This window comes from Talpa occidentalis, unplaced genomic scaffold, assembly GCF_014898055.3.
Source record: "Talpa occidentalis isolate TD23 unplaced genomic scaffold, MPIMG_talOcc4v2.1 talOcc4.13, whole genome shotgun sequence".
Classification (NCBI taxonomy): Eukaryota; Metazoa; Chordata; class Mammalia; order Eulipotyphla; family Talpidae; genus Talpa; species Talpa occidentalis.
In genome coordinates, this window is record NW_023601322.1 from 61006058 (window position 1) to 61019336 (window position 13279).

Consider the following 13279-nt stretch of genomic DNA (forward strand, 5'->3'; position numbering starts at 1 on the left):
CGAAGAGGACAGCAGCACAAATTCTCTCCCCTCCAGTCCCTGCAGCTCGTTTCCCCCACCTCCCCTCCCCCTCAGTCTGGTGGCTTACTATTGGTCATTGCCATGACAACCAGCAGCTGCCGGGGCAGGCAGCCTCTACCGCCGCAGGGGTGGGGCTGTGGGGGAGGGGGCAGGAGAGGAGGAGCCAGAGGAGGTGTCTGCTGCAAGTTCCTGGCTGCTTCTGAGCTCACCCCATCCTCCGAGAGGGAGGAGGCCAAGTGGTGATGCTGCTGCTGCTGTCGCCTCTATGCTGATACTCTAGTGGGGCTGGAAGGGTGGTTCCTATACGCACCGTCGGCAACCAGAGAGGGAGGGGAAAAAAGCCCCCCAGCCGCTGCTGATGTTGGGTTCGGAGGCTGCAACCTACTCGGTCACCAGAAAAATGGATTCAGTTTGCATCTCTCCCTCCTTTCAACAGCTTCTTCAGGTCTCAGCATGGTAAGCAAGAGACAGTGGTTCTATCTTCTTAGTTTAGCTTGCTAGTAAATGATCTGTGTATATATTTGTGGCCTGCGCTTGAACAATGACTCCTGCGAGTAGGAGAGGAAGATGTGGAGACAGAGATGGGGATGGAGAGAGAGGAAGGTTGCCAGGAAGAGAGAAGGCAACCCCTTGTGTTAAAAAAAAAAAAAAAAAAAAAAAATGGTGTTCTGATTTTATCTTGCACTGGCTCAGATGCACACTGAACCCTGGTTAGCAACAGAATATGGTGGTGGAAAACGCTAACAAGAAATGGGTGTTTTTGAAAGGAATCAGTCCATTTGCAGCTCTCACATACGGGGTTGGGCCTCCTCAAAAACACATTTGGCCTCTCAAGCTTCTCGGCCTAATTATAAGGTGGTTCTGCTTTATTTCTCTCGTTGCTAAGAAAAGGTGGCTTCAGAATTTAGCACGCTATTTCATATTCTAATGTATAGAATCATTTGAGGGGTACAGAGATTCATTTTTAGTTTATAGATTTGATTGTGAAGTACAAACATATTCCCTATGAATATGCATGTCATATATACACATGTTTCTTAGCATTTCTGAAACATATTTATATGCAGAGTGCGCTTTGCAATCATTTTTATGGCTTATAAATGCCCTTGCATGCTTGGAGGTAATTACATATTTTTTTCAAACTATGCTTCTGGTTTGTATTATTATTCATTGGCTTCATTTGGATTAATGTGAGATTTATTCTTGTTATTGTCCCTTAGTTTCATTGTGACCAATTAGGACAGATGCCTATCATTTAATCTGTATCATAGCTGTAGATGTGAATTTATAGCCTGCCTCTTTTCTTTATTTTAATTGCATTTGTGGGGGATGCTTCGAGAGCCCTGAATTTATAATGATGGAAGGGAGGTGGCTTGTGGTGTTATTTTGTGTACAGGATCTTGCCAGATGAATGTTGAAACAATTCAGTTTTCTTGAAATCCCACCTAAACCCTTTCTTGTTTGTGCCTGTGTGTCTCAGGAAGCACAGATGAGCTGGAAGGTGAAATGCATTCATTTTGTCTAATAGTTCTGCTCTTTGCTCTTCATTCCTTCATTCCTTCAGTATCCAGACACCATCTTACAATTCTCTCAAATGCTGTATGATGGGTCTACTTCTTTAGGTGATTAAGTAGGAAGTGGAATTGTTTTAAAAATCTAGGTGTTCCTGACTACCCTAGCCATTTCCAATTAGCTTGCTTATACAACAAAATCAAACAAGAGAGTGAGCAAAGCTCAGTACTAGAATGTACAGCTTAAAGCTGGAATTGGGTGTGTGTGTGGGGGGGGTGTGGAGGATATTGTAGTTTAAAAATGTTTACTGGGATCTGCTTGACCTTTTATTATCTCAAAGCTTTAAGGCAGCTCAGGAGACTAAAGATGCCTTAGATGAGTAGGGTACGCGGCTCCATTACCACCCAGGATAATGGATTTCATTGAATTAAAGCCAGAAAAATCCTTGCAGGTAAAAGTGTGTTAGTAATATTACACTCACCATATGGACCGGTTTTATCCATCAATCTCTTCGCTAGCAATATAGTATCACTGTCACTGCAAGTATTTTTTACAATGTAAAATAGCAATATTTTTTTCTATCCCCCCATTTGATTTGACACCCCGCTTCCCTTTATTTAAAATTTCAACATATATTTGTATCAGTTTTATAGTTTAATTTCTCTGAGAATTAATGTCCTGTTTGGTTTATACATGAGAAGGCTCTTCAGCGACTTAATGGAAGAATGGATTTAATTTGCTCGTGGCATGTTGTATTTTATGTAGACTCACAACTCTATAAAGTCATGGCACCAAGTGCCTAATTTTAGCGACAACATAAAGTAGAATAAGGATAGAGATACTAGGCCTTTGTGTCATACGAAGATTTTTCTAACCTGCATCCTAAATATTTTAATTATAACTTTTAACTTCTGAAAGTTAAAATTTTAGATATATCTACAGTGTTTTAAAAAATTAAGATATATAGAAGTTGAACCTGTTTCATGCAATAAAAACTGTTATCTTGGAACTTTATTTCCTTTGTATTGAGTTTTCACTGGGATATGATGTTTTAAGTGAAGTTGGTGTGGCTGGAATGGAGTCAAATCACTATAGACCAAGGGTTAGAACTGACAATCAATAACATGTTTCAGGTCCTGATGGGAATACAAGTCTAGTTTTTGATCTATAACTTGAGACAATTATATGGCCTTTGCTGAGAGGCCATAGAAAAGTGACTATATTTACAGGACTCTAAGTTGAATTCTTTCAGAAAGCATAAAACTAAGATTATTTCATTTGGGGACAAACAGACAAAGAGCTGATGATTTTTAAATAGGGCCTTGCTTAGTGCTATTTTTGTAACCCAAATTATGGTCAATGGGCTTCAACTTCATTGGGGAGTCTGAAAATGGAAATATAAAATATAGAACTTTCTGATAGCAAATTTCAGTAGTCAACTGTGTAACCAGAGAAAGCAATACATTTTTCTTTCATCAAATTCTCCAAAATTATCACCTACACACCCACCTATTTGGAACGGACTAGATTCCTTCCCAAGAACTTCTCAGGCTTTTTCTAAAGTAAACCTTCCATGTAGGAATATGTTTTAGTTGTTTTAACATCAGGTACTTCTAAACCTATAACAGTAAGACTCCATTTTGTAATGGGCTGCTAAATTACAGAATATGGATATATTTAAAGGATTTGATTGATCATCTGCCTGGAGAAATGTATATGTTATCCTGTCGGGATGTGGGAAACTGAACACTGCCCTCCTCCTAAGAGTTCTTTCTCAGCAACTTTCTGAAGTATGATGCCTAATAGCCATATTGAAATTATTCCCTTCTGTATGGCTAATTTTGAAAGATGAAATGGGATTTAGTGGGGTCTAGATACTAAATAATTCAAGAACCATCAAGTTGATGTTAGAAAAGACAAAACATGTATAAGTCCACATGGAAGTTATTGTTTAAATATATTCTTTAACAAATTATATTAACTATCCTTTTCTCAACCACTATCTTGAAATTAAAACTTGTTTTAATTGAAGTAAAACACAGATTATCTCACTGTTTTAATTGAAGTAAAACACAGATTATCTAACTGTGATATAGGATATTCCTTACTTCTTTAAGTGACCTCAGACCACACTTCAATTTTATGTACATGCTTCAAATCTCCATCAAGATGACTTTAAAAATATCTGCAGAGTGAAAAATGTTTTTCTTCATTTCTCATTGAGTCATGAAAAGATGAATCCTTTGTTTTCCATGGTTAGAGCCTTAAAAGAACCAAATTTATCAGAGAAGTTCCATCATAAATAATTGAAAAATAATTTTTTATGGAAATAAGCCAGATTTATACTTGAGTCTAACTTTGGAGGTCAGTTACAATTTCTTTTGTTTATGTACCCCAGCTATTATATCAAGTAATAATGTGTTTGCAAACAGGATGAATTAATCAAGGACCAACAACTATTTGTAGAGCTCTTATATGATTAACACAATTTGCATATGCTAGCAACATAGAATTTCCTTGGGGGATATAAGATATACACATGTGAAATAATTCATGACAAAAACAATATCACTGTAATTGCTACCATCATTATACCTTATATTAATATCTTTTCTAGATCTCAAAGTCATTTTACAGTCTTTATTTTTCATCTTATATTATCAACAATTTCATCATGCCAGTAAAGCCAGTATCATCATAGTTATTTTTAAGTAAATGGAAACAGTCTGAGAGAGATTGGACTTGTTCAAATTTGTGTTTGGTAAATGGTCTAACTGGGCCTGGATCCCAAATATCATGAGCCTAGATGTGCCATGTTAGAAAATTTAACAGAATAACTTGCCAATTTAAAATTTAAAATATAATGAATCTACAGTAAGTGTGCCTTATTTTATTTGAATATTTTAGGTGCCATGATATGCTCTTTGGCCTTATTGAATTGCCAGACATCCTAAGTATATGTACAGAGTACATCAGCCAAAAAATTATTAAAATGTACATACAAAAATTATCCTGAAGAAAATCTGGAATTCTTGCTATTTCAGAAAAGCATAGAACTTTTGTCTAGGAGGGAATAAAACATTTATTGGATGGACCTGCATTTATTTCATGACTGTGTATTTTAATCTTTAATGATGTACAGGTTGGGAATAGCATAATTTTTTTCCTGTGCTGCAGACCAAATTAAATTTCCTGTAAGTACTGGACCTTGAAAAACTCCTATCTATATGTCCACAATAGCTCCCCGCCTACATGTTCTTAAAGGTGAAAAATGATATTAATCATTAGCAAAGTATACTTCAATTTGACTGCTTTCTTATACATTCTGCTTTAAATCAATATTCAGCAATACCATTGAATTTTAGATTTTTTAAAAATCTTTATTCATTCATTCAATCTATCTATCTATCTATCTATCTATCTATCTATCTATCTATCTATCTATCTATCTATCTATCTATCTATTTATTTATACAAGCACTGGGTACAGTCAGAAGCGCTGGAGGGTGAGAGAATTCACCAGAGCCAGAGCGGGGAGCAGAGCAGGCAGAAGGACAGAAGTACACTGCTGAGGGGAGCAGTGGGCAGCAGGAGAGGTCTGCGCGCCATGTGGGACCCTCCTCTGGTGGCCGGGGAGCAGCCGGGGATCGAACCGGCGCTGCAGAGGCTGCGGGCAGCTTGGCAACCCAGTGCTCAACCGCTGTGCCACCGGGGAGGCCCTCTTAAAGTCTTTTTATATTAAAATAATACATTCTCATTGTGAGAACAAAACGATAACACAGAAATATATCAAATGAAAGTTACCCATCAGCCTACTATCATGAAATAATTACTGCTAGTATTACACACTCAGACACAGTTTTGTAAATGGGACTCCAAGTATTATTGTATTGTTCTTTTCTTTTTAGCCACCTTTCTGTGTCAGTAAAATATATCTGTACTAGTTTTATTAATCTCTGTGCAGTTTTCTTGAAATTCAAGATGTGTTTCTCCATTTGGAGATCTTTACACTTTGCCTTTAAATACCTCTCATGATACAGGTAGATCCTGCTTGATTTACAGCAGCTGTGAGTCAAGCATTATTTTCAAGAAATATGAGATGTGTTACCCTGACCTGCCATTGTATCTCACAATGGGTATTAAATTAACCCCATTCAGCTCTTGTCTGCTGATAATGAATGAGTTTTTAGTCCAAGTCAGTGAAATCTCTGTTTGATCACTAGGAGTTTTATCAGTTTCATATGCTAGCAACAGCAATTAAATGCATCAGCAGCAATTAAAGAACAAACAAATCTTTCAGAATCTTGCTGTTTTTCCTCAGGATAGTAGAGGCATTCTGCAGTCTTAACCTCTGTGATCAACTCACATCCTTTCAGAGGACATTTTTAAACTACATATATTAATTGTCACATGACTTTTTTTGTTAAAAATTTCATTATTTGTGCATACAAGAACTGGGGTACATGCCAGAGGTGTGTGGGGTGAGAGGATTCACCAGAGACAGAGTGGGGAACAGAACAGGCAGATTGACTGAAATACATGGCTTAGGGGAGCAGTGGGCAAGTCAGGAGAGATCTGCTGTGCCGGATTGGGGCTTGAACTCCTCCTGCATGTCACCTTCCTGGCCGGGGCTCCATCTCCTGCTGCAGTTGCTGAGGATAGCTTCATAGGTTGCGTCTTAACCCCTTTTGCCACCAGGGAGGCCCCCGTGTGACTTCTTGGAATAAACCAAAATATATTTTTGGCATCTCATGTTTGCACTCTATTCCTTAAACATGCATATAATTTTAAAATGAAATCCCAATCATCTGAGATTTTCCCTTTTTAAAAATGAATTGATGGATTCTTATACTTTAAGTTTGAGCTCCTTGCAGAATTTTCCCTAGGTATGTCTCCTCTAGTACTATCTGCACCCTGTTTGTTTCCTCCATAGCATTTATCAAAAGTTGTAATTATGGAACTATTTGTTTGCTTACTTGATTTCCCCTACCCGACACTAGATTGTAAGCTTTGTGAAAAGAGAAAATAAAACTGTTTTGTTCACTAATTAGTAATGTCTTTTCACAACATATGTGCTCAATAAATACTGGGTGAATGTGTAAATTAATAGATGGTCCCCTGAAGCTTTGTTTGGCCTAAGATTGTAGAAGAGCTCTCTATAAGGAGTTCTTTAGACTGTAATTCTTATCCTTTCATTTTGCTTGTAAAAATAAAATTCATGTGTTGATATTCTCAGAATTTTGATAAAGGAAAATCAAATTCTTAAAGCTAACATCAATGTTAAAAAGCCGTCATTAAAAATTATTTACCACTTGAGATGACATAAGTAAGAAAGATGGAACATTTCTGTGGTTCCTTTTATTCCCTTTCAAAACTGAATTACAAGTCAGAAATAGCGACACCATTTAGGGAATACCTTTGGATTCACTGCAATTTATTCAAATTAATTAGTAATTTATTATTATTATTAGCATTGAATTGCAAGATGCACACTAATAACTGTTTTGCCATTCTAGACATTCATTCTAGTAAATTCACTAATCATAAGCCAATCATTCCTTTCATCTATGTTCAAAAATTAAAAAATAGAAATGGAGGCAGTAACACTACTGAAAAGATAAATTAAGGCAACATCTTGTTTTTGTCAATTTTGAAATCAAGTATGAATAACTGACTTGGAAGGGAGGAGATTACTAGGCAAATATAGAAAAATGTCTACGTTTGGGAACAGCTATCTGTATGGGTGCCTAACCTGCTGATACACTGGAACTAAAGTGTGAGGAAAAAGTCAGTTCCTTTCTTGACTTGGCATCTAAATCAAGATCATTTACTGCATCACTTGAAATTTTGGAATCCAACTGCAATTAAAATACCATAGAAAACCAGTCTGACTAAGTTTAGTTGATATTCTCTGGCCGGAAAACAATTCATGGTATTATTTTCAAGAAAAAAAAGTTGCTTAGATCATTATGACTCAAAAAAAGCCTGGTGAGCATGTGCTTAAGAAAAGAGGGTGATATTTTCATCATGCCTTCTGTTCTGAACTGGAAATATTCCCCTAGAAAATGCTATCCAGTATAACCACAATAATAATGTATACCGAGCCAATGTTTCTCACCCACATTCCTTATCTGGCGTGTGTGTGTGTGTGTGTGTGTGTGTGTGTGTGTAGCAGTTTTGAGAGAGATATACCATCCAAAATGAGCTCAACTAGTACAGATCCATATTTAATGCCCATAAACTACATTCATAGGTCAGGTACACCTAGTATTAAGCCTGTTTCACAAAACAAATTTTTTTTTTTTTTAAATAAAAGACTACTGATGAAAACAGCTATACAGACTATTTTAAATGAATAGCATTGTGTAAAATCTAGGATCTTCTGCCATTCCACTGATAAATCACTAAAAGAATAGCAAGACAATTGACAATAATTTTTATATAATAATTAGCAAGCTGGAGTATTTGTATAAAAGTCAACTCTGTATAATTTACATGAGTATTCACAAGATGCTAATTTTCCTAACTGGCACTGACAAGACAGAGAGAAAGCCTTGAGTGTTTTATTTTTTTAAAGATTGATTTCATTTATTTATGCATACAAGAGCTGGGGTGTAGGCCAGAGGTTCGGGGGGAGGTGGGTGTAGAGAAGATTCACCAGAGGCAGAGTGGGGAGCAGAACAGGCAGATCTACTGAAATACACTGCTGAGGGAAGCAGCGGGAGAGACAGGAGAGATCTGCTGTGCCATGTGGGTAGCTCCCTGGCCGGGGATTGAACCTGTGCTTCAGTGGCTGGTGATAGCTTGATAGTGCTGAGACTTAACCCCTGTACCACCAGGGAGGTCCAACCTTGGGTGTTTTATTTTTTTTTTTTAAAGATTGATTTATTTTTATACAAGAGCTGGGGTATAGGCCAGAGGTGCAGGAGGGTAAGAGGATTCACCAGAGACAAAAGGTGGAACAGAACAGGCAGACAACCGAAATACACAGCTGAGGGGAGCAGCGGGCATGCAAGAGAGATTGCTGCGCCATGTGGGACTTTCCCTGGAGGGCCGGGAATAGAACCCACAGAATAGAACCCGTGCTGCAGAGGTTGAGGACAGTTTCACAGCGCTGCGCTTAACCTGCTGAGCCACTGGGGAGGCCCGGGTGTTTTAAAGATAGTATAGAACCCAAACTTGCTTTGTTAAGAATTTCCTACAGAGTTTAGATATGAAAGTGGGTTCTTTGGAATTGCTGGTTTTTCTCCACCGTCTGCTTTCTTCTCTTGACCTAGACCCAGAGGAAAGAATTACTCCCACTTCACAGACACTCCTGCATCTCTTTAGGAGAAATTTAAGTAGGAGTTAGCCATGAAATGGGTTTTGTGTTTTAGAGGATATATGGTTTTCTGTTATATTAAGGAAAACATTTGAATTATGACTTTTATTTTTAAAGCATTTTATTTAATAAAAGCATCTGCAAAATTTAGAATTTATATTTTGAGCCAGATACCTGAAACATTAGTATTTATTAAAATCAAACCTTCAAATGAATCTTTAAAAAATGAAATAACAAGGAACACATTCCCCCACTCCAATTTTATATAGAAGGAACATTTTACCCATCTTCCTCTCATCTTAGCTGAATTGTCCACATTTTAGCCTCCTCAGGGTGCAGTGCTACACTCTGAAATAAGAGAAGGGAAAAGATCAGCCTGCAACAAGGAAAACTGATTCTTTTATCACCTTGCGACCTTCAGTTTCTATCCTTTATAGATTTAAGAGTGTCCAGTTTCTAAATGCATATGTAAACATTCCTGATTCTCTCATCTTGAATAGCTTGACTACACATATTGTCCAGTTCCTTTTAGCTGTGATGTATGATTTTATGCTTTTCTCCTTTTACTCTATTTGCCTCTTTTAAAATCCAACCTAAGTGACTTAGCTAAGATCCCTGGAGGGTAGTAAGAAAGATAAGTTAAATATTTCTAGTCGGTCACTGATCATTTGCTTACTGGATTTTCACTAATATTTATATAGTTTGAAACACTAACTTGCCTAAATTTATTTTATATAATCCTCTTGCTTTAGAACATCTGTCTTTGGCTGTATAATCAACTGTAATCTAAGCAGAATTGATCAGTTCTCACTTTGCATGGTGCTTTCACTAACTACATTCTTGATGTCCTTAAATGCCGTGGAAAAGCATTTCTCTAGGAGATAGTAGTTTTGCAAAGAAACTCTTTCCCTGAGTCAGTCTGAAATTTTTCTGCTGACTCATCTCTATTGTTTATAACAGGGATATCAACAGTTTCAAATATTCTTTAAAATTCAAGTAAAACTATTCCAGTCATTAATGGGATGGCCCTAACCATCTTAATAAGAAGAATGACTATCTGACATGCTCTGAGTCATCAAGTATGAAAAGAAGAAAATAGAAAGCTTTAATTTTTCTAAGTTATCTAGAAAAAAGGGAAAGGTCTAAATTCTTGAGGACCTATTATGTATTCTGTTATGCTGTTTTCATCTATGTGCCTTTTTGCAATCCTTTCAACAGACCTGGTGAAGTAGGCATTGTACTTCCCACTTTGTGAAAGGACAATGAAATTCTGAAGGTTAGCTTTCTTAGCTAAAGCCAGTTAAGTTAGTACAGAGGTGAGATTAAGATAAGAGCTATCTAATTTTGTAGCACAGTGGTTAAAAACTGGAGTTTTATGAATGGACCCAGTTCAGGGAAGTATTTGTAAACGTGTAGTGTTTGACAACAATATGTGCTTCCAACACTTTTATCCAAGATTTTATAACTTTCACATTTCAAAACAACATCTGAATATCTGCTTTCTCTTAGAAAGTAAAATCTGGCATTACTGGGCACACATCTCATGGCAAATACATCTGGAGGTGACCAGTGGTTATTCCTCGGGGTGGGTATTGTGCTCTATAGTTTGTGCTGTGTCAACTAGCTCTCCATAATTTAGTCATATAACTTTTGTCCCTTCGAACAGTTGTCATTTGTCTCCTGTTTGGCCCATTTCACTCTTTATTTTTAAATTATTTTATTGTGGTAATGTGCTTTTCAATACTTTGTATGATTTAGAGGTATCAGTTCTCACCTCTTCAGATGTATGTTACCGCACCCCACCATAGCACCCATAATCCTCCACCATGGTCCCTTGGGTCTTCTCCCCCTTGAATTCTACGGTCAGACTTCTTGGGTTTGTTTTGGTTTAGGTTTTTTCCTTTGCTTTGTTTTTTTTTCATATTCCATGTATGAGTGAGATCATTTGATATTTGTTTCTCTCCTTCTTACTTATTTTCTTGGTATAACCCCTTCTAGTTCCATTGATTTTTGTAACAAAATTAGCCCATTTTCATCTTACGGCACCATGTTATTTCCCAGTTAGGCTTTGTTCTTCAAGGAAACATTGTTCTATATTTACTAATATAGAAACAAAAATGATTTTAAAGAATAACCCAGGAGATAATCATTTGAAAAAATAAACTATGTGTATGAAATTTAATGCTGTTGATTTGATTTCGGGGCAATCATAGTGATACTGCAAAAGATAATTGTAGTTTCACGGGGTTCCACTTACGTTCTATCAGTTATGTGTCATAGCCCTTGCATATCCCTTTGTGTTTTCTTTCACAATATGTGTTTAATACTTTATTTTACAAGTTACAAATTTGTAATACTTTAGTATGGAGGTAAGATGTTATACCCATTATACTATGTTAAATTGTTTATAATTATCCTTAGGATAATTATAGTTTGAACTATATTGAGCATCTGCCTGTATTAAGCATCACCTAACCTCTAAGTAAAGAGATGAGACCCTAACACAGATTCCTTTACTTCAGAATACTTTGGTTCTATAAAAATTTCCTCCAAACAACCAAACATTTATCAGTTGATGTGAACAGTGACAAAAATTTTGACAAAGAAGGTCTGACCTACCCTGTAAGTCCCAACTTAGGCATGAAAGTAAATAAGGTCTTTGGGTTATCCTTACCACGTCATTCCTTTCTCATGTAATTAGTGGGTGTGTTCTTGTATGTGGAAACAGCTAAGTAGAGCAAGAGATTTTGGGGGGTTGTATGAATAAATGGTTTCACATGTTTATCATTATAACCAATGACACAGAAGCTTCATTGATGATCTTCAAAATAGAAAGTGTTTATAGACTTCGAATTATTAGCCCTGGTCCTTGTCCAAAAGGAACTTATGTTTTTAAGAGGAAAAAGAGCCAAATTTAATTTAAGCCAAGTAGAATACTACCACATGTAACACTTACTTGAAATGCATAAATAGCACCACAGTTCCCATCACAAGTCTTTGGTTTTGTAAAGTGGCCACTGGGGCTTCTAGCTAATGGACCTAAATTATTAGTATGTGTGTTGCGAGGATGTTTTTGAATCAGTTTCCAGTCCAAATATTCTCCTAAGATACATCTTTCATTCAGTGACTCAAGCCTAATAATTTTATGTGTATATAGAAGTTGAGACACATCAATCTATTTTTTGCACTAAATGCAGGTTAAAAAAATGTTTAAGACATTCCTTTCAAAATGTTTAAGAAATCGCACATAAATTTTAGCTATTGCTGCTGTGTTGGCTTTTATTTTATTACCTTGCCTAGATGCCAAGCATTGCACTCAACTCATAGCATACTTTGCACCAAGAAGGTATTAGTGTCCCTATTTTATGCAGTGAAACCAGATGTTGAACTCGAGTCAGTCTGACTCCAAAGTTGTTCTTAACAAAGAAACTGAACCATTTTCTTCTTGTAATGTAAACTTAATTATGTTCCTGAAAATTAGATGAGGCAAATGTAAAAAGGCAAATACATTTTTAATGTTGTTATTGTTGTTAACTATTAATCAAGTCCAATTCTTGCTAAGTGAAGTGAACACTCTGCTAAAATTTGCATTCAAGAACCAAGTCCACATAACCACAGTTTCCTTTAATAGGAAGATAAAATGGGAGCTGTTGGTGCAAAGTATGCTATGAGTTGAGTAAACAAAACAAAACAAAAGCCAACACAACTAATATTTATGTGAGATTTCTTAAACATTTTGAAAGAAGGAAGAAAATCCTAGCTCCAAAATAAACCATTTGGAGATTTTGTGTTTAAGTAGCTATTAAGAGATGATGCATGAATTTTATGTATTTATACAGTATAATCTGGGGATCTCTTTTTATTTATTTATTTTTTTTTAAAAGATTTATTATTTTTATTTATTTATACAAGCACTGGGTACAGTCAGAAGCGCGGGAGGGTGAGAGAATTCACCAGAGCCAGAGCGGGGAGCAGAGCAGGCAGAAGGACCGAAGTACACTGCTGAGGGGAGCAGCGGGCGGCAGGAGAGGTCTGCGCGCCATGTGGGACCCTCCTCTCGTGGCCGGGGAGCAGCCGGGGATCGAACCGGCGCTGCAGAGGCTGTGGGCAGCTTCGCAACCCAGTGCTCAACCGCTGCGCCACCGGGGAGGCCCTGGGGATCTCTTTTTAAAACAAAATTTTAAATAGGCGTTAAATAGATTTTAATGGAAGAAAATTACTTAGTTTTCCTTCTTACAGCAAGAAAAAAGAAAGAAAATATTTTGTGCTGTTTTCCCCACTCTTCTGTAAACTATGAGTATTTTCCTCTAAAGAGATTCAGAGAGCAATTTTATAAAAGGAATTTCTTCATTGGAAAAATTCCTCAACTGCTAAATAGATTGAACAGCACAAATTCTAGCACTTAATGCTACGAACAATACATTT

At 36.8% G+C, this 13279-nt stretch overlaps 1 protein-coding gene across 1 annotated transcript in view; it reads left to right on the forward strand.

The window, feature by feature from the left end:
- Positions 1-244: 244 nt before the first annotated feature.
- Positions 245-13279, forward strand: part of JAKMIP2 (janus kinase and microtubule interacting protein 2) — a 168934-nt gene continuing 155899 nt past the window's right edge. The window contains exon 1 of the mRNA XM_054694271.1: positions 245-477. The gene's annotated coding sequence lies outside the window, so the exon portion shown is untranslated. The remainder of the gene's footprint in view (positions 478-13279) is intronic.